The sequence below is a fragment of the Kogia breviceps genome, chromosome 3, assembly GCF_026419965.1.
Source record: "Kogia breviceps isolate mKogBre1 chromosome 3, mKogBre1 haplotype 1, whole genome shotgun sequence".
Taxonomy (NCBI): domain Eukaryota; kingdom Metazoa; phylum Chordata; class Mammalia; order Artiodactyla; family Physeteridae; genus Kogia; species Kogia breviceps.
In genome coordinates this window covers 186,031,870-186,059,028 of record NC_081312.1, presented here as the reverse complement: position 1 = coordinate 186,059,028, position 27,159 = coordinate 186,031,870, and the positions used below count along the sequence as shown (strand labels likewise).

Below are 27,159 nucleotides of genomic sequence, written 5' to 3'. Positions count from 1 at the left end.
TACGCGGGCCTCTCACCGCCGTGGCCTCTCCCGTTGCGGAGCACAGGCTCCGGACGCGCAGGCGCAGCGGCCACGGCTCACGGGCCCAGCCGCTCCGCGGCACGTGGGATCCTCCCGGACCGGGGCACGAACCCACATCCCCTGCATCGGCAGGCGGACCCTCAACCACTGCGCCACCAGGGGAGCCCGCTTTTTTATTCTACATGTTCTATACTTGACATATGAATTAAATAGTTAAAAATGTTTTACAACAAGCATGCATCACTTGTGAAAATTCACACTGAAAAGCACACCATTCCAAGCTAATGTCTATGGCCACATTCCACTGTCTTTAGAGACAGAATGAGCCCTTGGTCTAAGCAGTGTAAGCGCTGGAGAACAGCCAAAATTATTTCTCAGGGAGAACCATAACCCATCAGCACGTATTTCTTCAGGCCACACCTGCTCCTATAGGTGGTAGACAGTCTATTTAAATACTTTTCCTCCTCAGGTTCCCCAGTTTTCCTAAGAGGATATGCCAATCCTACTCCCCACCTCGCTGGCTAGTAAAGCAAATGGCCCCGTATCTAACCTGTAACTGAGAATAACTGCATTCTAGGTACTTGCCAGGGAGTGAGACGCTACACTTCCTGTTACTCAGTTTTCACCGAAAGCTCCTGCAGGACTGCCATCTGTCTATTCAGCCCAGCCAGTCTTTACTCGCGAACGGCGTGTCTGGATTCAGAGGGACCACCCAAGAGCAGCAGCATTCTTGGCTTTGTCCGCTTACGCTCACCTCCCCATTCACGCAGCAGAACTGGCGTGTTTTGTGCGCTGCCCTTGACGTGCACTGCCACTAGACTGCGCTGAAGGGAGGTTTCGGAGGCAGGTGTGCAGGAGGGCACTGCCAGTTACTGACCCCAAGGACGCTGCTGAGGACAGAGTTGAGTGCGCTGCACTATGACTCAAAGGGTATGCTTCTCTTTGAAGTACCGTTACTAGGTTTCTCCTAAAATGCTGATAAAATTTGACTTTGTAAACACTGGAAAACATAGCTCACCTTAGGAAAGGGCTGTTTAAAGAGCTCGGAGCAAAATCTGTGACTCACCTCAAGCAAATAAAGGAGCTTTTATGAGATGCATTGTGTGTCCTACCCTTAGCCTATCTGTCCCGTTGTTGTCACCCTTCTTTTTTTTTTAACAGTACTGAGATAAAATTTACATGCCATGAAATTCATCTGCTGTAAGCGTACAGTTCACTGACGCTTTAGTCAGTTTACAGACGTGTGCAGTAATCACTAAAACCCACGTTTAGCACACACTTCCAATCCCCTCCCAAACTCCCTGAGTCCACACACAGTCAATTCCCATGCCCACTGCCAAACCCCCTCTGATTTGCTCTATGTAGACATTTCCTACAAATGGAATCACGCAATTTTTAGTCTTTTGAATTTGGCTTCTTTCCCTTAGTATAGCATTTTTGAGGTCCATCCATGTGTCAGCACATATCAGTATTTTCCCTTTTTACAACTGCCAAATGGTAGTCCAATGTTTGGACATACCACATTCGTTTATCCATTTAAAAGCTGAGGGAGGGCTTCCCTGGTGGCGCAGTGGTTGAGAATCCGCCTGCAGATGCAGGAGACACGGGTTCGTGCCCCGGTCCGGGAAGATCCCACGTGCCGCGGAGCGGCTGGGCCCGTGAGCCATGGCTGCTGAGCCTGCGCGTCCGGAGCCTGTGCTCCGCAGCGGGAGAGGCCACGGCAGTGAGAGGCCCGCGTACCGCAAAAAAAAAAAAAAAAAAAAAAAAAAAAGCTGAGGGACATTTGGATTGTTTCGCATTTGTGTCTATTATGAATAAAGCTACTATGAACGATGGCATACAAGTCTGTGTGGATAAATGTTCTCATTGCTCTTGGGTAGATTCTGAGAAGTGGAACTGCTGGGTTATTATGCTGTAATGGTTAATTCTCTGTGTCAACTTGGCTGGGAACAGTGCCCAGATAGTTGGTTAAACTTTACTCTGGGAGAGTGTTTTTGGATGAGATGTACATTGAAATTGATGGCCTCTGAGTAAAGCAGACTGTGCTCCATAATGTGGGTGGGCCTCATCCAATTAGCCGAAGACCTGAAAAGGACAAAAGGCCAACTTCTCTGCACAAGAGGGAACTCCCCAGAAGATGGCCTTCAGACTTCATCAGCAACGTCGACTCTCCCTGGTTTTCCAGCAGATTGGCTTTGGACTCAAACTGCAACCCTTTCCTGAGTTCCCGGCCTGTAAACCTCCCCTATCAGCTTTTGGACTCACCAAGCCTCCACAATCCTGTGAGCCAATTCCTTAAGATAACTCTCGTCCCACATACAAACACATCCTATGTGTTCTGTTTCTCTGGAGAACCTGACTACTGCATATGGTAAGTTGGTTTACTTTTTAAAGAAATGGCCAAACTGTGTACCAGGGTGGGTGTACCATTTTACATTCCCACCAGCGACTCATGAGAGCTCCTGCGTCTCCATACCCTAGACATTAGATATTGTCGGTCTCCTTGACTTGTGGGCATTCCTGCTGGGAACAAAGTAGTTATATCTCACTGTGTTTTAAATGTGCATTTTCCCACTAACTAATGATGCTAAGCACATTCCCATGTGCTTATTAGTCATTTATGTCTTGTTTGATGAAATCTCTATTCAGTTCTTTTTCTCATTTTAAAATTGAGTTGTTTGTCTTATTATTGAACTGTTAAAGTTCTTTATATGTTCTAGACACAGTCCTTTAACAGACATGATTTGAAAATATTTTCTCAGTGGCTTGTCTTTTCAGTTCCTTAACAGTGTCTTCTGAAGCACAAAAGCTTGTAATTTAATAATGTCAAATTTATCAATTTCTTCTTTTATGTCCCATGCTTTTGGTGTTACGTCCAACAACTCTTTGCCTAATCCAGGGCCATGAAATTTCTTCTGTGCTTTCTTTTACACGTTTTACAGTTTCAGCTCTTACATTTAGGTCCATAATTAACTTTGAGTTAATTTTTGTGTATGCTTGATTTTTATGAGGAAGTTCATTTTTTTGCATAAGGATACCCAGTTTCCACAGAACCATTTGTTTAAAAGAGAACCTTTTCCCTATTCAATAGTCTTAGCAGCTTTGTCAAAAGTCAATGGACCAAAAGTGTAAGATTTATTTCTGGACTCTTGATTCCACTCTACTGACTCGTATGCCCATCCGCATGCCAACCAAGGTCGTAGTGTCTGGGTTGCTGTCACTTCATAGTGAGTTTTAAAATTGGGAAGTAACAAAGTCCTCCAACTTTGTTATTTTATTCATTTATTTTAAATTTTATTTTATAATATATGCACTAATGAATACCATCTTAAATTCTGAGAAAAGACAGATGTATTTATTTACATTACACAAAAATAAAATAAATGATATTTTAAAGGTATTTTTAAAAGAACATATTCCTCTTAAGATTTGAAAGTGACAATCACTAATGTATTCCCCTAGGAATAAAAATGAAATTAAGCCTCTTCATTCCCTACACCCACAACAACAAACATTTATTGAATGCTTATGAGATGGTTCAAAGTTAGGTGCTGAAGATACAGAGATAAGTAAGACACAGTTTCCCATTTCGCACGTAAATAGAGAATGATGGTGCAGTATATTAATAGCAACAATAGAAATATGTACAGGATACAGTGGAGGCAAGGGCAAGGGATATTGACTTTAATCAGATTTGCCATCATATAATAAGTTTGTTTCTGAAAACATGGTTTAAATTTTTTGACTTTTTTCAAAGTGAGTTTAAAAACACTACAGAGGCTAGTGTACACAAAAGCTTGGAGTAAGCAATCCTTGCATAAAATAGAGGTTCTCTCAACTAGTGAGAGTTTCTAATCTGTCCTTTGTTTTTAAGGTTACAAAAGGAATTTACACTAATGGAAAAATTCAAACAAAACAGAACTATTTATAGTAGAAAGTGAAAGTCTCGTTTTACCTCCAATCCACCCTACTCTTCCCACCAAAGGTAACTTCTGTTATGCTTGGTCAACTGATCGTTCAAAGCTATAGAAGATGCAGAGAGTAGGAACTCTTGAAATAAATCATCAGAGAAATCTCATACCTTGCTTTAGACAGAAGGCTCAGCCTCTTTCCCACTAACCATGACATCAGAATAGCTAGCAAGACTTAACAATTATTATTTTTCCTTCTATATCCCATCCTATGCCCTAGAAAAGGTGAAGATTAAGAAGAAAATGGACCTAAGCAGTAGACCTGAATAATATATGTGTGTGTGTGTGTGTGTGTGTGTGTGTGTGTGTGTAAAGCTTATAGTGACAACTCCTGAAACTTGTTCTACAAGAGATTTTAATAGGTGTTCTTTAAAAAGAAAGGAAGAAAAGAAGGAAGCCGGAGGAAGGCAGGCAGGCAGGCAGGCAGTGGGCATTTCCGTCAAATATATTTGGAAAATACTAGGTTAAATAAAATATCAGTATTCACTGAAATGCTCTCACCTTACATAAAATTAGCTGACCACCGAACTCTTTAATCCTGGATCACTCAGTGGTATCTTGAAAGCCGAGATCGTCACAAAAATATGGGAAACAAGCACTGGCTATAGTTTCCCCTTCATTGTCACACTTCAATTCATATAGCTGAACAAATGGGGATATTCAGAAATATGCAGAGGGCCACATAAATTTGCTACTGGCCGAAAGACTAAGAAAAAAGTCAGCAGACCGTCTTAAGATTCTATCCTTACTGCGTTAGAAAAACTGGTTTCATTTCTTTGCTGTATAGTTCTTCCTTGGCTGTTTTATACAATAAAAGAATGAAACTAGAGACAGAAGTTTGGCTCTAAAATTAAATGCACTAAAGTGTTTGTTTTTAATAATAAGTAATAATAAGGAAATACAGTCCAAGGATCCCAATAAAAATTCTATCCATTTTTAAATTTGCTTTACAAAACCAAAACAAATTGGATTAAAGGAGTTTGGGATATTAATGTAACAATTGCTTTACTGCAGAAGAACTTTTAAGGGGTTAATAAAAAACTGCTGTAAAGTTACATTTATCTATAGTGACTACCACCACCAATATCTGTGCAAAAAAGAATTGTCAATTTGGATCCATCTCCTCATATGTTAGACTTCAAATCAAGATGTAACTCGACAGTGAGAGCTGTTACACTTGCCACTGAGATTGGATGGGGCCTCTATTACCAACGTGTAGTCATGAATGATAATTTTTCAATGTATCTTATTCCTGCCTTCCTGCTGCAATTTTAAATGGGTGAGAAATTCGGGAGGACTCCCTACTGAAGTCGATCCTTATGGTAACTTAAAGAGCTGCTGTATGTCCTTGGTGGAAGCCGTTTTGAAATCCCACTTTAGTAGAAAATAAGGAATAAACAAGTCACCAATGGAGAAGGGTCTCCACCATGTACTTAGGTTTCTTGTTGCTGTTTCTTCACCACTGTTGGGAGCACAAGGTGTGATAATGATCGCATTATAATTATATGATTATATAATTATATATTATATATATATAATTATATATATAATATATATTATATATAATAATATAATATATATTATAATAATATAATATATATTATATAATTATATGATTATATAATTATATGATTATATTATATGATTATAATTATATGATCGCATTATAATTATCGCATGTTTGTAAGCGTCAAAGAGCCTCACTCCTTCCCACCTGGACCCCAACTGGGAGTTTAACGCCCGACTCAGGCTTCCTTGATGAAATCTCTCACTGCTCTCTAACTCAAGTGAAACGACTTCCCCACTAAGCCACCAGATTCTCGCTCGGGCCTCTCACATAGCCCATACTCATTTCTAGGGACCTTAAGTTGCTGTTTGACTGACCAGTGTACAGATCCTGTTTGTTGAGAAGTCTGGACTCCGGGTGGTAGGACCAAAGTCGCACACATCTTTGGAGAATGCACAGTGCCGGGCACGATGCTGTGTACGCCGGCATTCTCTAAGTATCTGTAAGTATTTGCCCACTAATTAACACTACCATTGAGTGCTTTATGACGGCCCTAGGAATAATGATATGAGAGAAAATATAAGCATTTTCCGATCATGAGAATAAGAAATGGGCTTACCGGTCTTAGGAAATGTTAACAGGCTATCTATAATTTAAGTAATTTATGACTAAATGCCCTTTTTCTCTACGACCAAGTAGTAAGAGGAGAGAGGGTTACATTGTTAGACACGCGCTTAATCACGCACAGACGGAACACTTCAGAATCTACAAACGTCATCTACTTCATTCATTCAAACAGCCCTCTACCGAAAGCCACCTGTGTGACAGGCTGTCTCAGGCACTGGGGAACTAAAAGGGAATGAGAAATATATCAACAGGCACGCTGACCCCCCCAAGGCAGATTCAAACAGAATCAATCTAAAAATTCCTCCACCCACCTTCATGGAAAACCATATTACACATGGGAAGGTACATAAAAAATATTCTATCTCACTGCTTTAAGCCATGTAAATAGCTTTGGCCAGCAAACAAATTATTCTAGAAACTCCTTCAAAGAGACATTGTTGCGATTCTATCCATCCCCAAACCCTTAGGTTCCCAAGTTGATGGGTGGGTACATGGCAATGGGCTCTAACCCACGCGAGCAAACTTACCCAGGGCTGTGTCTAAAGGGCAGCTCATTACCTGGATGAGGCCAGTGCTGGAATAGGTACTCCGTGTCCCTACCAATTCATCAGCAGCCCTTGACACATACGGATGCTTCACAGGAGCGTAACATTTCCTCCCAAAACTTAAGGGGAAAAGGCAAAAATAGAAAACCTTTGGCCAACCACAAAAATGTATATTTGAAAAGTTGTGGAATAAAAATGAGCTGCTATATACTTTAAAAACCAGAGAAAAAGTAGAAAATAAGTATCTCCCTACGCTCAGCTACAACCTCCCAAACTGAAATGAAGCAGAAATGTTGCCGTTTCAGCTAAGCAGCTTTACATCTGAGGCAACTTAAAACACACTACCAATCACATAAGCTGAAAGTAAGATCAAAATGTGCCCTTTTCTAATCAGAACCCACTTTTCAAGTGTGTTTTTAGAAGGAAGAACGTAAGTCTTCACTAGATCAACGGGCTTTCATTTACCTCGAAATTCACGAAACCAGCAATCGGCAGATTGTTAAATCTACACAATTAATTTGACACCAAATTTGACTGTTGGCTGCTAAATGTGAATTTTAAAACTAATACGTTAGTGCTCTGTTCTTGTTTCAAATCAAAGGGATTTCTTCTGGGATTGAAAAGTAATGAGCATGTAGCCTATCTCACGGACGAAGGAGTGATTTCTAATCTTTAAAAACAGGAGGTCCGCCTACATGATCACCTGGGACAAACTTGGCTAGTGCAACCCGGCGAGAAGGTTATAGGAGCCTGGGAATGTTTAACATCAAGAAAGGAATTACAGCTCAGGAAGATCAGAGGGAATTACACAGGAAATGTGAACAGTAACCCTTTCATATCTGCGTAGCCGCTCCTACCGCCTGTGATAGATGGGGTCCTGCTGCCACCCAGCAATGTGAATACACAAGCCAACAGCAGAAAGGGAAAAAGCCATTGTTCACACACACACACACACACACACACACACACACAGCGTCGACTCACAATGACATGACAGAGTCACGCTGCTCCAGAAAAAAGCCTTCAGCCTTTCTGATTGCCACGTTGCCTTATCCGGCAAGAGGCCTAAGTAAAAACCCCAAGGAAACTTGAAGAATCAGGCGGGGGTGGCGAGGATAGACGAGTTGGCAGACCCTTCAGAAGTAGGGAAACGTGGTTTCTCTAAAGCTGACCAAACAAACAGGTCTCCACCCTGGCTTATGTTTAAACATCTTGTTCCTTGTCAGTCTGTAGGGAAAACATTCTTTCCACAATAAATAATATGCAAACGAATCAGAGATTCTTACTCCATCCCTTGTCTACTCTATGTAAAAGTTTTTTCAGTACTGTAAGCCAGAAGCTTAGAGAATTCAACTGACTGTACACTTTTTTTTTTTTTTTTAAGAGTTGCTTAGGGATAGTCAAGGCAAGTTAAACTATTTCTAGTTGCTAGTTAAGGAGAATCAAGTGTGACTGTGCAGATCCTGGACTCCTTTAGAGGCCCGCTGGTTCCCATCTCAAAAAAACAAGCTACTCTTGTCACAGCTGCCTCTGGGAAAGTGGGAAACGCTCCGTTTCTATAAATAGGTGAGTGTGACAGTCATTAAAAAAACAACAAACAAACAAACAACCCCATGGTGCTCGGACAGTAAGGGCATGGTGGGGTAGTGAAATAAAATGAAGAAGAAAGTGATATCTCCAGTGGGCTAAGTCTAAAATATGGAATAGAATTTTATAGGTCACTCTGAATCAAGATTTCGCTTTTTCCCTTGGTATAACCAGGATAGAGATGTTTTGCCATAGACAGTAGGTCAAGAAATAAATGAAAGTGCATACAGAGATGACAAAGCAAACAACCCAGGAAAGTGAAAAGAGCTCGCTTTTTATTAGTATCCAGAAGAGGTGTTAGCTTTTTAGAACTATCCAGAAGAGGGGTTAGTTTTTTACAACTATCCAGAGGAAGGAACAACAAAACCAAAGATTTGTTTTGTTTTGTTTTGCTCTGTTTTCAGCATGTACCTCTCCTCCCAAGCACACACAGCTTCCCCAGGAAGCAACCTGTGCCAGGGGTGATTTTGTACAGTGAGTGGCACATGTGACCCAACCAGCGACGGAGACGTCTGACTGGGCCTCCAGGCAATGATCGGTCCCCCATGGCCGCGCGGGCCCCACGGAAACGCAATGGCACTACCCGCTCATCTGGAAATGAGAGCTTACTCGGAAGGCCTCTTAAATCACTTTAATCCATGTCTCCTTCTGATCAGCATAAAAACTTCATACCTTCTTTGAATGTTACTTGAGATTTCAGAATAATTTAAGTATTACAACCAAAAAGAAGCCAGAACACAAGATAATTTCTGATGTTTTTTTTTCAAACCAGGTCCCACTGCAGCAGAATACAGTAACAAACACTTTTCTAAATAGACAGGTATTAATTAATACTTGTTTACTTTTCTCTTGAAGACAGAAAGGCCAAATACATCTACAAACACTATGTACTGGTGACAATGAAATGATATTTATTGGCACCTCTGGCATATCTCCACTTCTTGAGTTACTCTAGATGATCTTTTCAGTTCTTACATTAGGCCTGAAGAAATGCTGGCTGTACTTCAATATTTATTCAGTGATTCAGCAGTAGGGCCCCTTTTGCTATTCTGAAGATCACAGAGCTCTGTTACAGTACTCCCTTACATATAATAAAGGACAGAAGAAAGCAGGTTGATTTCTCAGGACAGAGGCAATGGTAAAAGAGGCAAACTGCAGACAACCTTGACAACAGTTCCGACGATGGAAACAGTAAGAGTATCTATCCCCCAATATTTGCACATTCATACCGTGCTCCACACTGTACAAGGCGCCTTATGTTAATTCCACCCCACAACTTTATTAAGTGGGTATCATTATCATTTGATTGAAACAGCATAAAGTGGCTTTTACAAGGTTCCCCAGCTATAGTTGAGCATCAGAGCTGAGATCTAAACTCTTCTGACACCTGTCCCAGACATTAAAGCGTTCTACTTTGTCAGGAAATTTTGAAAATATCTTCATCCAAACTCTAAAATCAGAGTACACGTAATAAGCAGAATCTTTTTTTCTCTCAACCCACCCGACATCACTCCTTTTCTACCAATTCCCATGAAAACGAGCAGAGTTCCTACGACAGCAGCCTTTACTTCCTCAGACCGGAACGGCCAAGAGCGCAGTGAAAAGCGTCTTTCCAAACAAACCCGCTTGCACTTAGCACTTGTATCGTGTCACTGTCCCCGAAATAAGGACATCATCACAGGCAGGGCTGTGAAAACCATTAACTACTGAGGAAATGTCTGCGGTTGCCTGTTCTTCATTTAGAATGAGTCATACATGACACATACCACCTGTTCACGCCTAAAAGGTGAGCACGTTTCCCGCCTTCTGGCTTAGCAGAGACACTCAATCCCAGGGCTGGGTGGAGAGGCCAATGGCACGGGAGCAACGAATCTAACAGAACTGAGAGTTACATTCTTAGCAATTAAAAAAATCAATCCAAATGTTTTATTTTTGAAGCCTTATTAAAGAATGATGGAACTACAGGCACTAGTAATTCAATGTAAATGTGAGAAATAATGAAGGTGGAATTTTTTTTTTTTTTGGCGGTACGCGGGCCTCTCACCGTTGCGGCCTCTCCCGTTGCGGAGCACAGGCTCCGGACGCGCAGGCGCAGTGGCCACGGCTCACGGGCCCAGCCGCTCCGCGGCACGTGGGATCCTCCCGGACCGGGGCACGAACCCGTGTCTCCTGCATCGGCAGGCGGGCTCTCAACCACTGCGCCACCAGGGAAGCCCTGAAGGTGGAATTTTACTCATGTGAAATCAATGATCTTTATTCACCTCTGAAGCTTATTATGTAGATTATGAAACAAAATTATATGAAAGATGCTAAACATCTTGCCTAGCACATAATAACTACTCAGTAAATATCAGCTCCAGTCAGTAACATTAATGAACTACTAAAAACAAAGGATATAATGCAAGGTCATATTTAAGTGAAACAGCAAAACAATACATTCTATGGGGTCTTTTTGTTTTTGTTTCTTGGCCACGCTGTGGCACGTGGGATCTTAGTCCGCAACCAGGGATCGAACCCACGCCCCCTGCACTGGAAATGTGGAGTCTGAACCGCTGGACCGCCGGGGAAGTCCCTCTGTGGGTTATTTTTTAACACCTACACAAAACATAAATATCTGTTCTAGGCATACAAATCTATGCATGTAAGTATTCAGAACAAGATTTGGAAGAGTAAAGGGTAAAATGAGGACCCAGGGGCCGTGATGGTCAAAGGGGACTTTAATCCCTTTAAATCCCTTTGACTTGTAAGGCTTTTTTTAAAAAAACAAAAGAAAGGTATTTATGTATGCCTTCTATACATAAAACTTTTAGTAAAGCAAAGTAGAAAATAGATTTACACAAAGTATTATCTTAATAAGTTTCTTTGATTGCATAGTTGATTTCAGTATTACATGAAAAAGTTTATTTTATTTGTAGATAGAGTCAAAAAGAGGTCTAAAGCTCCTTTTCTTTATTTAGTAATACCATTCAAGCTTTATGTCACAGACTGCCTTCAATAATCTTCCTAATCTTCCTGATCGTTACGCTGAAAATACCTGCTTGTGCAAAAAGAAAAGAAAGAAAACCTTCCTTACAATGTTATTAAGTTTTAAAACCACTCAATGTATTTAATCAAGGTGCAAGGAGGCTTTCAATGTCCAGGAAGCCATAAATCGAAACAGTTTTACATTGAAAGATCACCTTTTCCCCTTGAATTCTGTGTGTGTTTACATTTCATAAACCACATACAGAAAGTCAAGTTGCTGATTCTTTTTAAAGCCAAAGGGGTTGCCTATTTAAAATCATCACAACAATTTCCAATGTCTTGAGGGTTGCTCTAATTAAAAACCTCTCCTCCTAGGCTCTTCCTAACTTCTAATTCTTGTCTGTACCATTTTGATGCTGGTTTTAAAATTCTAACTTTCCTTCCCGTTCACAACCATAACTTTGACTTTTTCACCCCATTCTTCTCCCTTCAGATCACCTAGATGTGAGCCTATAAACTATGGGCAAACCAGGTCACAAAAGTTCTTATGAACTCCCTCAAAGCAGCAAATAGCAGGCCTCCTGTGGTTCACGTACCAAGGGAAGCCACAGGCCCAACGGGCCTGGGCCCCTGCAATTTACAAATTCAGCTTATAAATTAAAGACCTCCAGTACTGTAAAAAGGGACAGACATTTCAACAGATGAGAGGTAGAGAAAGCAGCCTCTTACTTGACCAGGAGGACATTAGGCTGAATAGAAATCTCCACCTCAAGGAGCTGTGGAGTCAGTGTTTGCGGGAAGCAGTATGATCTCTTTTAGATATATTTATAATTCAAGAAAGCCCTTCTCTGTAAATAAATGGGTAATACTATTTGATCAAAAGTCATTTTCCTATAATTTCAAATAAAAATTCTAGATATAATGTGTAGCTAGTATAGGGCAATTTCAACAACAACAACAATATACAGCTTTATTTCTAGCAAACGAAAAGCACATGTATCAACAATTTTTTTCTCCCAGATGCTCAGCTATGGGCTCCTTAATGTTAAGCTGCTATATCTGCAAACCTTAGAACGATGGCTCCTCCTGCAGCTGGCTTCCTTGATTCTAGAAGCCTCAACCTAGCGCCGTGGTGACCCACCGCAGGTGGCTGGCTGTTACCCACCTGCTCTGGGCCTCAGCTCCTGGCCTCCTATTAACACTACCTGGTAGGGCCGTTGAGAGGATCACGGCTAGACTGTACTAGACTGTACTAGATCACGTACTAGACTGTGCCCGACGCAGAGTCAAGCACCGCACGATTCTTGGCTATTTTTATTTATTATCCTTAACATCGGAAACGTGTAGCCCTGGGGCCAGAATGTTAATAAGCACAGCTTACGGCAGCCGCTGCAGGAACAGGTGCCTTGACACTGCTTAGCTGTTGGCGCCCCAAGTCGCCTGTGCATTCTCTCCTGTGCGTTCATTCTAATTACTGACGTCTTCCCGTGTGCCTCCGCGTACCCGGGGCTCCGCATGCCTGGTGACGCATCTCGCTCTGGACTCTCAATCTCTTGAGAACAGGGACTCTATCTACCTCGCCTTGTAGACTCAACACCTAGTGCAGTGTCTTGCATAGAGCAGCTGCTCTACAAAAACGCAACTGAAACATGGTTAAGTCGTAGCCATCTATCTGTCTGCCTCACTCAAGCTCAGTTCCTGAGAACAGAGGTTACTGAATGTTGGTTTCTCCATCCCTAGAAGGGCCTACCTCACACTGGCAGTTAATAAAAGCCTACCACCTACTTTTTAAAATCCATGTTTTGAATTTATTTTGCATGTTATTTTGACTTATTCACAGCAACTTTTTATTGACTGAAACAAAATGCATTTCTAAAATGAAACAGTTCTCTTTTTTCTTTTCCCCTAGAAGCTCTTGATAGAGCAGGAAATAAAACCTGTCAACGACTTTTTAGTCCTCAAAGTGATGACTGCGGAGAAAAGCAAGCAGTGATCCTTTTTCCGTGCTGCGCTGGACGGAGCCTTTGTCGGCAATCACCCTCCAGAACCCAGCCAGAACAAAGCCCTTCTTCAAAGAGAGTCGTCCTCTGACTGCTGCACAGACTCCGTTCGGTCAGCGCTGTGTCCTCACTCTTCCACAACCGTGACATGCTCTTCAGCCGAAAACTCTCTCTGCCCGCCCTGCTCGTGACCACGCCCAGCTCAGCTTAGGACAAAAAGCCCGTTGGAGCGGGGCCTCCTACTGCTGACCTCATGAAACACAACCGGGCTGCAAGCAGCCTTTGGATGGCTCGGGACCTTGTCAATGAAAGATCTTCGTCATGACCTCCGGTCTGATGCCTGGCTGAAGGTCGCACAGCGGGCCTACCCCCCAGGACCCTCAATCTCAAAACATGCACACATCCCAGGGAAAAAGGCAAGAACCTTCTGGGAGTCTAGATAAATATCTTAGTTTTCTCAGGGAACAAAAATGGTGATTTCACATTCCTCTGAGTCATTCTATTACTAGATTACTTCCAGGTGTTACGGTGGGACAGTCCACCACAACATGTGTCACTTGCTAATGTCAGGTCGGAGCATAAATACATGAGTCACACATGACCCTTCCAATTCTCCTTACTCAAGGCGGTAAGAGAAGTGATTTATTTCTCTTGACTTTCCAAGATGAAATGAAGCTAACTTCTTTGCTTAAACGAACTAAAAGCGCTGTCAGATGGAAACTCCCTTGCTACCCCTGGTGCCCGGGTCAGGAGTGGAGTTTTAAAGCGGGAAAGCATCTCGGACTGTCATCCTCCTCGCTGCACAGACCCTGCCTGAGGCCCAGAAGAGCTGAGATGTTTGCCATGGTCACAGAGGAGAACAGAGGACCAAAGCAAGCCTAGCGGTCCTCCCGCATTCTCCTCAGCCCGTCTGCTTTCCACACGCCACACGGAAAGGAGTCCCTGGCCAAGGACTTCACCCGGACCGGCGAGCCTGAAGAGGCTGTTCTCAGCTTCCCCTCGCTGCCTGCATTGTGGTAGGCCCGCTACATAATTATCTGCTAAAAAAATATGAGGAATAAAGACAAGCCTTCCAGTTCAAAGTTACGTAGCCACATTAGTATTTTCTTAAAGATATTACCCCTTGCAACTGCTACAGGCTTCTCTCCTCCACACTGTTTCCAAGACAAGGCTACGTGTCCTCTAAGGGCCGCTCCCATAAACAGTCCTCAAGTATATTCCGAAAAAAATGGGAGAGCCCTGCACACAAGCACCCTTATTATAGTGAGGGAGTGGAGATGACGCCCGCTTGAGAAGGGCACACGACTAGGAGCATCCAAGGTCGGGGTAACACTCTAGCAGGGACTCAAAGCAGAAGGGCAGCCTCTGACGCTGAGCAGACATTAAGGAGAACGTAAATGCCATGCCCTGTGCCACCTGCTACCATAATTGACAGGGACGTCTCAGAAAACAAGCTCACGCGTAAATAACTGGCAATGCTTCCCTACCCATCACCATAAAGTCCATTAATTCAATAATCCCAAACATACTCTGAATCTTATACTTTGCCATTGCAAACACCAAATACAAAATTTGATACATTAACTTCACTTTGACTATTTCTTCTTTTTTCCCAGTCTAATGAGAAGGGAAAGGGCCTGAAATGTGAGCAACAATAAAAAGTGTCTTTTTAAGATATAATATAGAAATAGGTCAAGAAAATAATGAGAAGTGATGTCATATGGCACAATAGCATATTTTTAATGACTTTCTTAAGGTTCACTTTGATATATACTTGGAAAACATGGCAATTTATTTAAAGTTGTGACAATCTTAGGGTTTCCATAATTTCTATAGCTATAAAAATTAATGAAAATATTTTACAAATTATTTTAAATTACAATTTAATAATAGTCTGAGATAACAATCTAAGATATCAATGAAAACTGAGAAGCAGATAAGTAAACCTTTATTAAATTTCTCATTTCCTACTGCGGGAAAACAAAAGATACCATCTCATTCTTGACTTAATTATAGATATTACATAGATGTAAGGTTTCAAAAAAACTTAAAAATAATCAGCAGCAGATTTCAAAGCAGGCAAAATTCAAAACCAAATTAAACAAAGATAAACTTTAAATCAAATAGCAAAAAGCCCAAAACACAATGGAAAATAAAAGACTTGTATAAAAGAAACAAGATCAATGAAATAAAACCAATTAATGATCAATTTTGACAATAAATATAAACAAGTTAAAATACCTGTTAAAAGACAAAGGTTCCTCCCATTAGGTTAAAAAATCCAACTATGAAATCCAACTATGCTCCATTTATAGAAAACATATCTAAAAGAAATGATAAAGAAAGGATAAATATAATAAGAAGTACCCAGATACACAGGGAGATACACAGGGAAATATAAACTAAAGTAGCAATATTAATGTCAGCTAAAACACAAAGCACAAGGCATAATTAGGAAAAAAGTGATATTATTCTGATAAAAGGTATAATCCTCAATTGAGATACTGACAGTTAATAATACATGAACACACAAAGCAAAACAAAAGAAGAGAGAAATATAAAGAAAACTTAATGGAAGAAATCACTGATTTACATCTTTAAGCCTTTGAGATCAGATAAAAAATAATTATAGAAAACTTAAACAACATAATAAATAAATATTTTAGTATCTTACAAAGAAGGCAAATTCTTTAAAAAGGTCTGTGGAACTTTACCAAAACTGATCATAAATTAGTCCATGAAGACATTTAAAAATTAGAAAAGCAGAATGCTGTGTATCAATTTATTACTAATTAGTACCTAAGTTTTAAAAGTAACTTGTAAATTGGAGAAACATTCTCCTAAATAACTACTGGGTCAAAGAGAACTCTTGGCATGAAATCATATGCTATTTTAGAAATTATTTTAATTGAGAATACATATCAGGGACTTCCCTGGTGGCACAGTGGTTAAGAATCCACCTGCCGATGCAGGGGACATGGGTTCAATCCCTGGACTGCGAAGGTTCCCCATGCCGCAGAGCAACTAAGCCTGTGTGCCACAACTACTGAGCCTGCGCTCTAGAGCCCATGAGCCACAACTACTGAGCCTATGCGCCACAAATACTGAAGCCTGTGAGATCTAGGGCCCACATGCCACAACTATTGAGCCCACATGCTGCAACTACTGAAGCCTGTGCACCTAGAGCCTGTGCTCTGCAACAAGAGAAGCCACCACAGTGAGAAGCCCGCGCACTGCAACGAAGAGTAGCCCCCGCTCGCCGCAACCAGAGAAAGCCCGTGTGTGGCAACGAAGACCCAACGCAGCCTAAATAAATAAATAGATGAGAATACACACCAAAATATACTGGCTATGGCCAAACAGTACACAGAGAAAAACTTAAAAGTCTTCAATGCTTTCCATTTTGTATTAGGGTATAAACTTTCTACCATAACAAAAGGACTCAAAAATATAGTAGCCACAGTTAGAGAATTTTCTTTTTCATGTCACAATGCAGGGTGCAGGGGGAGGTATGTGTCACAAGATCATTCAGGGACCCAAGCTGACTCTATCAGCTTCCACATGGCTTCCATCTCTGGACCTAAGGTGGCTGCTATATCTGATGTAACATCCCCGCCAGCAGAAAGAGAAAAGAGAAAGTCTAGGGCAAGTAGCTTGTCCTTAATGAGGTAACCTTATACACATCACCAGTCACCTCTCATTAGTCCAAAGCCACACCCTGCTGCAAGAGAAGCAGAGAAATGTAGTTTCTAGATGGGCAGCCATGTATGTGCTCAGGTAAAATCTAGGAGTTCTATTCCTAACAGGAAAAATAGATTGTAAGAGACACTGGAGTATCTTCTACATATTCTTTCTGGTTAAAAAAAATGAAAAGAACAATAAAACAAAATCAAGAGGGGATTATACATAATTACTTCATTTTAGCTGGATTCTTCTTAGTGCCAAGGACACTACCAAATATCAATTAAAGAAATTAGAAATGCACATCAATGAGTTTTAAGGATGCTAGGGTCCCATTCCAATACATCAAATCATAGGCTAACTACACTGAGAATTCATCTACTTTCTTTCCTTGTTTAAGGATATTTAATTCATGTATTTTTATTTATATTGTGTATACTGATTTATCCAGATGGAATTTTCAGGTCAACTCAGTTTCAGCCTTACACAGAGAGGTCTTCTAACATTAGACAGAAGTTAATGTTTTGTTAGTAAGATAACTTTCAAATTTTGGGAATTTTTTTCAAAACAACATTACTGAGGTAAAATGTGTACCTTTCAATGAATTTTACAAACATATACATATATCCATATAATCACCACCATAGTCGAGATATAGAACACATTGATCAAACCAAAAGTTTCCCCTGAGCCCCATCCTGGTAAATCAAACTGTAGAGATATAGAACACATTGATCAAATCAAAAGGTTCCCTTGAGCCCCCATCCAGGTCAATCACACTCCATTCTCAGCTGCAGACAACATGTCTGTTTATTGTTGCTATAGATTAAATGTTCGTTTGGGGTTTTTTTAGCAGCATTTCTGGTATAATTGTGGGCAGTACATGGAATCACAGAGTTTGTATTCTTCTGTGTCTGGCTTATTGAACCCAGCATAATGTTTCTGAGATTCATTCATGTTGTTATATGTATCAGTACTTTGTGCCCTTTAAGTGCTGAGTAGTATATTATTATGGATATGCCACAATGTGCTCATCCATTCACTAGCTGATGGACATTTCAGTTGCTTCCAGCTTGAGGCTATTATGAATAAAGCTGCTGTGGACATTCATGTACAAGCATGTGTGTAAATATATGTTATCATTTCTCTTAGGTAAATATTTAGTAGTAAAATTGTTGTATGTTATGGTAAATGTTTAACTTTATAACACACTGCCGAACAGTTTAAATGGTTTTATCATTTTACTTTCCTACCAGCAATATATGAACGTTCTATTCTAACACTTGTTCTTTTAATTTTTAATTTTAGCAATTCTGATGAATATACCACAACAATGGTATCTCATTGTTTTGGTTTGCATTTTTCTGATGTCTAATGATGTTGAACACCTTTTCCTGTGCTGCATTCATTATTTCCTTGTGCCTAGATTTTTAACTGGGTTGTCTTTTTAATGAGCTCTAAGAGTTCTTTATATATTCTGGCTACAAGTCATTTGTCAGGTATATGCATTGTGAATATGTTCTCTCTGTTTAAAGATCACCTTTTCATTTTCTTAACGATGTCTTTTGAAGAACAGAAGTTTTAAATTTTGATGGAGTCCCATCTGTCAATTTTTCTTTTATGGTTCATGCTTTTTGGGCCCCAAGAAATCTTTGCCTATCCCAAGTTCATGAATATTTTCTCCTGCAATTTTTTTCTTGAAGTTTTATAGTTTGTCTTTTATATTTAGATCCATGATTCTTTTCAAGTTATTTTTATATCTAGAAGAAGTAAGAGTTGAGGTTAATGTTTTTACATTTAATATCCACGTGTTCCAGTACCATTTGTTAAAAAGACTATCCTTTCCCCATTGAATTAACTTGGCACGACTGTCAGAAATCAACTGACCGTATACGTGTGGGTCTATTTCTGGATTGTCTATCCTATTCCATTGATATATATGTTTACCTTAGGCCAACACTACCTTGATCACCACAGCTTTAAAGAAGAAGCTTTAAAAAGTAGAGGAAGTCTTGAAATTGGGTACTAAAAACCTTCCAATATTGTTCTTGTAAATACATTTTTTAGTTTTTACAGGTCCTTTGTATTTGATATGAATTTTCAATTTCAATTTCTAATTTTTCATTGCTGGTATATATACATACTGATTGTGTGTATCTACTTTGCATCCTGCAAGCTTGCTAAATTCAATGACAAATTCTAGTGGCTTTTTAGAGATTTCTTAGCATTTTCTCTATACATGATCACGTTGTCTGCAAATAAAGACCTTTTATTTCCACCTTGCCAATGTGTACGTCATTTGTTTCTTTTTATTGCCTGTTACACTGGCTGGGGCCTCCATTACAGTATTAGATACACATATGGAGGAGATGGGCATACTTGCCTTGTGTCCTATCTTAGGAGGAAAGCACTCCATCTTTTGACATTAAATAAGACTTCAGCTAGAAGTTACATGTAGATGTCTTCTGTCAGGTTAAGAAAATCCTCTTCTGTTTCTAGTTTCCTGACAGATTTTATCACAAATGACTGTTGAATGTACTCCAATGCTTTCTCCTGTAACTACTGACAGGATCATACAGCTTTTTTTCTGTTAAAGTGATGAACTTATGCTAGTGAATTTTCCAATGTTAAACCAACCTTGCATCCCTAGAATAAACTCTTTTTTTTTTTTTTTTTTTTTTTTTTTTGTGGTACACAGGACTCTCACTGTTGTGGCCTCTCCCGTCGCGGAGCCGCACAGGCTCAGTGGCCATGGCTCACGGGCCCAGCCGCTCCACGGCATGTGGGATCTTCCTGGACCGGGACACGAACCCGTGTCCCCTGCATCGGTAGGCGGATTCTCAACCACTGCGCCACCAGGGAAGCCCTAAACTCATTTTTAATATCCTGCTGGATTTGACTTACGAATGGTTCATTAACAAAATGTTTCACCTATGTTCATGAAGGATATTTGTTTATAGTTTTCTTTTCTTGTAATGTCTTCACCTAGTTTTGATGTTAGCATAATGCTTGTGTCCTAAAATGAGTTGGGAAGAGTTTCCTTTTCCTCTATTTTCTGAATTATTTCTCCTTCAAATGTTTGATAGAATTCATCAGTTAAAACATGTATGGGCCTGGAGTTCTTTTGGTTTTGGTTTGGTTTGTTTGTGTGGGAAGGTTTTTAACCAGGAATATAACTTCTTTAATAGATATGGTGCTACTCTAATTTTATCCTTCTTCCGAAGTCAATTTCATTACATAATTTGTGCCTTCCAAGGAATGTATCCATTTCATCAAAGTCGTCAAACTTATGTCCAAAAGATGTTTGTAATATTCTTTCTATATGCTTTTAATTTCTGTAGAATCTGTAGTGATGTCCTCTCTTTCAATTTTGACATTATACTTAGTAACATGTGTTTCCTCTTTATTTTTCTTGATTAGGATAGCTAGAGGTTTAATCATTTTTTCAACGAGCCTGCTTTTGGTTTCCTTGTTTATCTCTGTTGTTTATCTGTTTTCTATTTCATCAATTTCTGTTCTTTTGTTTCCTATTTCCTTCCTTCTACTTACTTCCATTTTAATTTGATCTTCTTTTTCTACCTTCTTAAGGTGGACACTTAGATCATTTAAAGATTTGCCTAAGCACTGCTTCACATATATCCCAGAAATTTTGATGTGTTTTTATTGTGATTCACTTCAAAACATCTTTTAATTACCCCTCCTTTTTTTTTGACCAATGTGCTAGTTAGAAGTATGTGGTGTAATTACAAATGTTGAGGACTTTCCAGATATCTTTCTGATATTGATTTCTAGCTTAATTATATTGTGGTCATAGGATACACTTTGCATAATTTCCATCATTTTAAACTTAATGAGACTTGTTTTATATATTAGAAGATGGGGGGGCTATCTTGGTGGATATTCCATGTGCACTTGAAAAGAATGCATATTCTGCTACTGGTGAGTGGAATGTTCTATAAATGTCAGTGAAGTCAAGCTGGTTTACAGTGTTGTTAAGCACATCTATATCCTCCCTGATCATGTTTCAACTTTTTCCATCAATTACTGATATGGGTATTAAAATCTCAAACTACAATTGAAGATTTGCCACTTTCTTTTTTTTCAGTGCTATCAGTTTCTGCCTTGTGTATTTTTACAATGTAGTATTGCTTTCATTTAAATTTAAGGTTATTATTTCTTCTTGACAAATTGACCCATTTATCATTATTATGAAGTGTGCTTCTTTAACCTTAATATCACTTGTTATGAAGCCCACTTTGATATTACTATAGCCACTCCAGTTTTCTCATACTTCATGCTTACATTGTATACATTTTACACCCTTTTGTTTCTAACCTATTTTGAAGGTTATCTTGGGTTTTTATCCAATTTGACAATCTTTGCCTTCTGATTAGAGTAGGTCATTTATGTTTAATGTGATTACTGATATGGCTGAATGTTGGTTCTACCATATTGTTACAAGTTTTCTATTTGTCCCATCTAGTTTTGGTCCTTCTCCCCTTTTTTCCTATCTTACTTTGGATTACTTTTTAGGATTTCACTTCATATCCACCATTGGTTTCTTATTAATTAAAACTCTTTTTTAGCTATTTTAGTGAATACTCGCTTTAGCTTAAGACAACCTACCTTCAAAAAATATATCACTTCATGTATAAGACCCTTATGATATGCTTCCTTTCCCCATCCCATTCTTTGAGACACTGATGTCATACATTTTGCTTTTACATATGTTATAAATCTCACTAGATAAACACTGTCATTATTTTTTATTTAAAGAGACATTTATGTTTTAAAGAAACTGAAACAGGGAGAAAAAAATTTTTTGTTTATTAATATATGAACCACTTCTAGCATTCTTTATCCCTTTGTATAGTCCAATTTCCACCTGGTATCATTTTCCTTTTGCCTAATAAACTTCCTTCAATATTTCTTGTAGTGTATGTCTGCTGGTCATGAGTTGTCTCAGTTTTTGTCTAAAAAAGTTCTTATTTGGCCCTTATTTTTTTTCCTCCTTTATTTTGTATTTTTACTGGCTGTAAAATCCTAGGTTGACAATTTTTCTAGCCCTTGAAAATTGCTATTAAATTGCATTCTGGTTTGCGCAGTTTCTGATGACAAGTCTGCTGCCATTCTTGACTTTATTCCTTTGTATGTAATATCTTTTTATTCCCTCTGCCTGCTTTTAACATTTTTCTCTTTATCACTAATTTTCAGCAATTTTCTTGATGTACCGTGTGTGTGTGTGTGTGTGTGTGTGTGTGTGTTGTTTATCTTGCCTGGGTTCTGTTGAATTCTTGTATCAATGGGTTTATATTTTCGTCAAATTTGGGGAAATTTCAGCCGTTAACTTTTTCTCTTTCACCCTCCCTCTAAAATCTGAGACTACAATTACACTTATGCCCATGGTTATCATACTATAGGAAACGAAGTTGCTTTTCATCTTTTTCAACCTTTTTTCTCTCTATGCTTTTGGTTAAATTCTATGTTTTCAAGTTCACTGACCTTTTCTCCTGAAAGATCTAATCTGCACTTAATCCCATCTAGTAAAATTTTCATTTCAGTTACTATATTTTTTTATCTCTGGCTGTTCCAATATTTTCTTTTTTCTATCTTCTATTTCATTCCTCATTATGTGTATGTACATGAGCCATATTTACAACAGCTGTTTTAAAGTACCTACCTGCTAGTTCTAACATCTCTGTCATTTCAGGGTCTATTTCTATTGGCTCCTGGTTATGGGGTTTTTCTCCTGCTCCTTTCTTTATCTAGTGATGTTTGACTGGATGCAATTCACTGTGAATTTTAAGTGGCTGAATGCTGGATTTCTTGTATTTGTTTAAAGAGTGTTGAATTTCTAGCAGACAGTTGTTATTGTGGATTAATATGATTCTTTTGAGGCTTAGTTTTAAGCTCTTTTACGGCTTGTATAGAGGAACCTTTACGCTAGGGCTCAATCTTACAGTGACCTGGTAATTTTTCATTTCTCATGAGATGTACTTCCAGCTTTGGGGGGTTTCATCCTGTGCATGCATGGTTTGGTGTTCAGCAGATCCTCAGGAGCCCCCCTACGTAGATTTCCGAAATTCTTTCTCTGTCCAACACCCACCTCTCTAGGAAGGTGAGATTTCAAATGAATCAGGCTTTTCTATCCTGTCTCCTTGCTACTTCCCTCCCTGCTCCATAGTAAGAGTCTGTTACTTCACTTTTAAATTCGGTTACTGAACTTTAAACGCTGAAAGGAGAACTGATCTCCCTCTAAGAAATCTACTGAGCATACCTCCCTAGGAGAGAGGGAGGCAAGATAAAGGGTATTTATTTAGATTTTTTTTTTTTTTTTTTTTTTTTTTTAGGAATTGAATACAAAAAAATTTACAAAAATTGAATATTTATTTCATTACGCTTATTCTTAAAAATACTTGTGCATTATTATTTGTGTTAGCAGATACCTAAGTAAAGGCTTTAAATGAAGCCTCTCTAAACCATTAAATAGCTTATACATTTATGGAGAAAAAAAAAAAGAGATGTTTTAGGGGAGGTTGAAGAGAAGTAAGTTGGTGGTAGGAAGCAAATGTTTCCTCCAAGGCTAGGCTGTCATGAACTAAGTTGGAGTATATAGTTATCTGACAGTTGTAATAACATTAATAATCACAAACTATATCTAGAAAATTATGCAGGCTCACTACTGAAGACTGGAAAAGGCCAAATATATAAAGATGGAAATATATGCCATCTATAAATCAATTAGAAGATAACAACTGTTAATATTTGGCATGTGTCCTCACAGAGTTTTGCTAAGCATATACATACATACATATATACACATTGGGTAGGCCAAAAGGTTCATTCATTTTTTCCTGTAAGATGGCTCTGGTAGTACTCAGTTGTCTTTAACTTCATTGGAAACAATTTCGTTAGACTGTATGTGACAGCTGTCATACCAGAGTGCGTTTTTAAAAAGACTCACCAAAATTGGTGAATTTGTGTGTGTGTGTGTGTGTGTGGTACGCAGGCCTCTCACTGTTGCAGCCTCTCCCGCTGCAGACCACAGGCTCCAGACGCGTAGGCCCAGTGGCCATGGCTCACAGGACTAGCCACTCCGCGGCATGTGGGATCCTCCTGGACCAGGGCATGAACCCCTGTCCCCTGCATCGGCAGGCGGACTCTCAACCACTGCACCACCAGGGAAGCCCAAAATTGGTGAATTTTTGTGTAGCCATTTTGATATCGAAGATGGAAGGAAAAAAAGCAACACTTTTGGCATATTATGCTTTATTATTTCAAGAAAGGTAAAAATGCAACTGAAACGCACAAAAAGATTTCTGCAGTGTATGGAAAAGGTCCTGTGACTAATCAAACATGTCAAAAGTGGTTTGCAAAGTTTCGTGCTGGAGATTTCTCATTAGATGATGCTCCATGGCCAAGTAGACCAGTTGAAGTTGATAGCGATCAAATAGAGACATTAACTGAGAACAATCAACGTTATACCCCACGGGAGACAGCTGACATCCTCTAAATATCCAAATCAAGCTTTGAAAATCATTTTCACCAACTTGGTTATGTGAATCACTTTGATGTTTGGGTCTCACATAAGCAAAAAAACCTTCTTGACTGTATTTCTGCATGCAATTCTCTACGTTTTGAAACATAGTGAAAACGTTCCATTTTTAAAACAAATTGTGATGGGCAATGACAAGTGGATACTGTACAATAATGTGGAACAGAAGAGATCGTGGGACAAGCAAAATGAACCACCACCAACCACACCAAAGGCCGGTCTTCATCCAAAGAAGGTGACGTTTTCTGTATGGTGGGATTGGAAGGGAGTCCTCTATTATGAGCTCCTTCTAGAAAACCAAACGATTAATTCCAACACGTACCGCTCCCAATTAGACCAACTGAAAGTGGCACTCAACGAAAAGCGTCCAGAATTAGTCAACAGAAAACACATAATCTTCCATCAGGATAACACAAGACCACATGTTTTTTTGATGACCAGGCAAAAACTGTTACAGCTTGGCTGGGAAGTTCTGATTCATCTGCCGTATCACCAGACATTGAACCTTCAGATTTCCATTTATTTTGGTCTTTACAAAATTCTCTTAATGGAAAAAATTTCAATTCTCTGGAAGACTGTAAAAGGTACCTGGAACAGTTCTTTGCTCAAAAAGATAGAAAGTTTTGGGAAGATGGAATTATGAAGTTGCCTGAAAAATGGCAGAAGGTAGCGGAACAAAAGGGTGAATATGTTGTTCAATAAAGTTCTTGGTGAAAATGAAAAATGTATCTTTTATTTTTACTTAAAAAACTGAAGGCACTTTTTGGCCCACCCCAATATATACCTCACAGGATTGCTGTGAGGACTAAATTAGCTAAAATATATAAAGCACTTAGAACACTGTAAGTTATGTACGTGTTTACTATCGTTATTAAGAAGAAAAACAAGTAAATAAAGAGGCTCTGAGTGGACCTGAGACCATTTTAAGATCTGAACTTTCCAACATCATCTGTATGTAGCTCAAATACCTCTTTCATTTGACAGAGAGAAGTGTACTACATTTGAGAACTGCTTTTCCTTTTATTGATTATTTAATTACTGGCTTTAAAGGAGTGTAGATGTATTAGTCTTCTGCCAAGGCCAGGTGCAAAAATTAGTCTAACTGCCTCAGTGCCAGAGACTGAGAACCATGACACGTGTGCCATGATCATGTCACCTTCACCATCGAGAAGGTACCACTAGCCATCTCTCCTCCTAGGAGGATCCCTGGCTCAATTCAAAACAGGAATAACAACACAGGACATAATCCAAATGGTATGTTTTAGGTCAGCGCAGCAGTTTTGTGTGAGGTCAAAGTGGTAATCAAGAAGAAGGAGTCAAATATTTGAAGAGATTATAGTTGAAAACATCCCTAAAATGGGAAAGGAAATAGTCAATCAAGTCCAGGAAGTGCAGAGAGTCCCATACAGGATAAATCCAAGGAGAAACACACCAAGACACATATTAATCAAACTACCAAAAATTAAATACAAAGAAAAAATATTGAAAGCAGCAAAGGAAAAGCAACAAATAACACACAAGGGAATCCCCATAAGGGTAACAGCTGATTTCTCAGCAGAAACTCTGCAAGCCAGAAGGCAGTGGCAGGACATATTTAAAGTGATGAAAGAGAAAAACCTACAACCAAGATTACTCTACCCAGCAAGGATCTCATTCAGATTTGATGGAGAAATTAAAACCTTTACAGACAAGCAAAAGCTAAGAGAAGTCAGCACCACCAAATCAGCTTTACAACAAATCCTAAAGGAACTTCTCTAGGCAGGAAACACAGAGAAGGAAAAGACCTACAATAACAAACCCCAAACAATTAAGAAAACGGTAACAGGAACACACATATCGATAACTACCTTAAATGTAAATGGATTAAATGCTCCAACCAAAAGACACAGACTGGCTGAGTGGATACAAAACAAGACCCATATATATACTGTCTACAAGAGACCCACTTCAGACCTAGGAACACATACAGACTGAAAGTGAGGGGATGGAAAAAGATATTCCATGCAAATGGAAATCAAAAGCAAGGTGGAGTAGCAATTCTCATATCAGACCAAATAGACTTTAAAATAAAGACTATTACAAGAGACAAAGAAGGACACTACATACTGATCAAGGGATCGATCCATGAAGAAGATATAACAATTGTAAATATTTATGCACCCAACATAGGAGCACCTCAATACATAAGGCAAATGCTAACAGCCATAAAAGGGGAAATGGACAGTAACAATCATAGTAGGGGACTTTAACACCCCACTTTCACCAATGGACAGATCATCCAAAATGAAAATAAATAAGGAAACACAAGCTTTAAATGATACATTAAACAAGATGGACTTAATTGATATTTATAGGACATTCCATCCCCAAACAACAGAATACACTTTCTTCTCAAGTGTCCATGAAACATTCTCCAGGATAGATCATATCCTGGGTCACAAATCAAGCACTGGTAAATTTAAGAAAATTGAAATCATATCAAGTACCTTTTCTGACCACAACACTATGAGACTAGATATTAATTACAGGAAAATATCTGTAAAAAAATGTAAAAAATACAAACACATGGAGGCAGAACAATACACTACTTAATAACAAAGAGATCACTGAAGAAATCAAAGAGGAAGTCAAAAAATACCTAGAAAGAAATGACAATGAAAACATGATAACCCAAAACCTATGGGATGCAGCAAAAGCAGTT

General features: G+C 39.2%; 1 protein-coding gene and 1 long non-coding RNA gene across 47 annotated transcripts in view; one reads left to right on the top strand and one right to left on the bottom strand.

Moving 5' to 3' along the window:
- The window catches only part of ZNF438 (zinc finger protein 438), a 221,383-nt gene that overhangs the window by 136,187 nt on the left and 58,037 nt on the right, over positions 1–27,159 (bottom strand). For 7 of the 45 annotated variants that reach the window (XR_010839962.1, XR_010839945.1, XR_010839952.1 and 4 more), the window contains one exon: positions 15,464–15,546. The exons of the other annotated variants lie outside the window; for them this stretch is intronic. The gene's annotated coding sequence lies outside the window, so the exon portion shown is untranslated. The remainder of the gene's footprint in view (positions 1–15,463; positions 15,547–27,159) is intronic. 45 annotated transcript variants of the gene reach the window in all.
- On the top strand, positions 1,984–14,811 carry LOC136793880 (uncharacterized). Of its 2 annotated transcripts, none has more exons than XR_010839965.1 (3): positions 1,984–2,392; positions 5,851–6,001; positions 13,132–14,811. It is a non-coding gene; the product is annotated as an uncharacterized lncRNA (long non-coding RNA). The 2 variants fall into 2 exon arrangements; XR_010839966.1 differs by lacking the exon at positions 13,132–14,811 and adding an exon at positions 8,663–8,909 and having other exon boundaries at positions 2,195–2,392.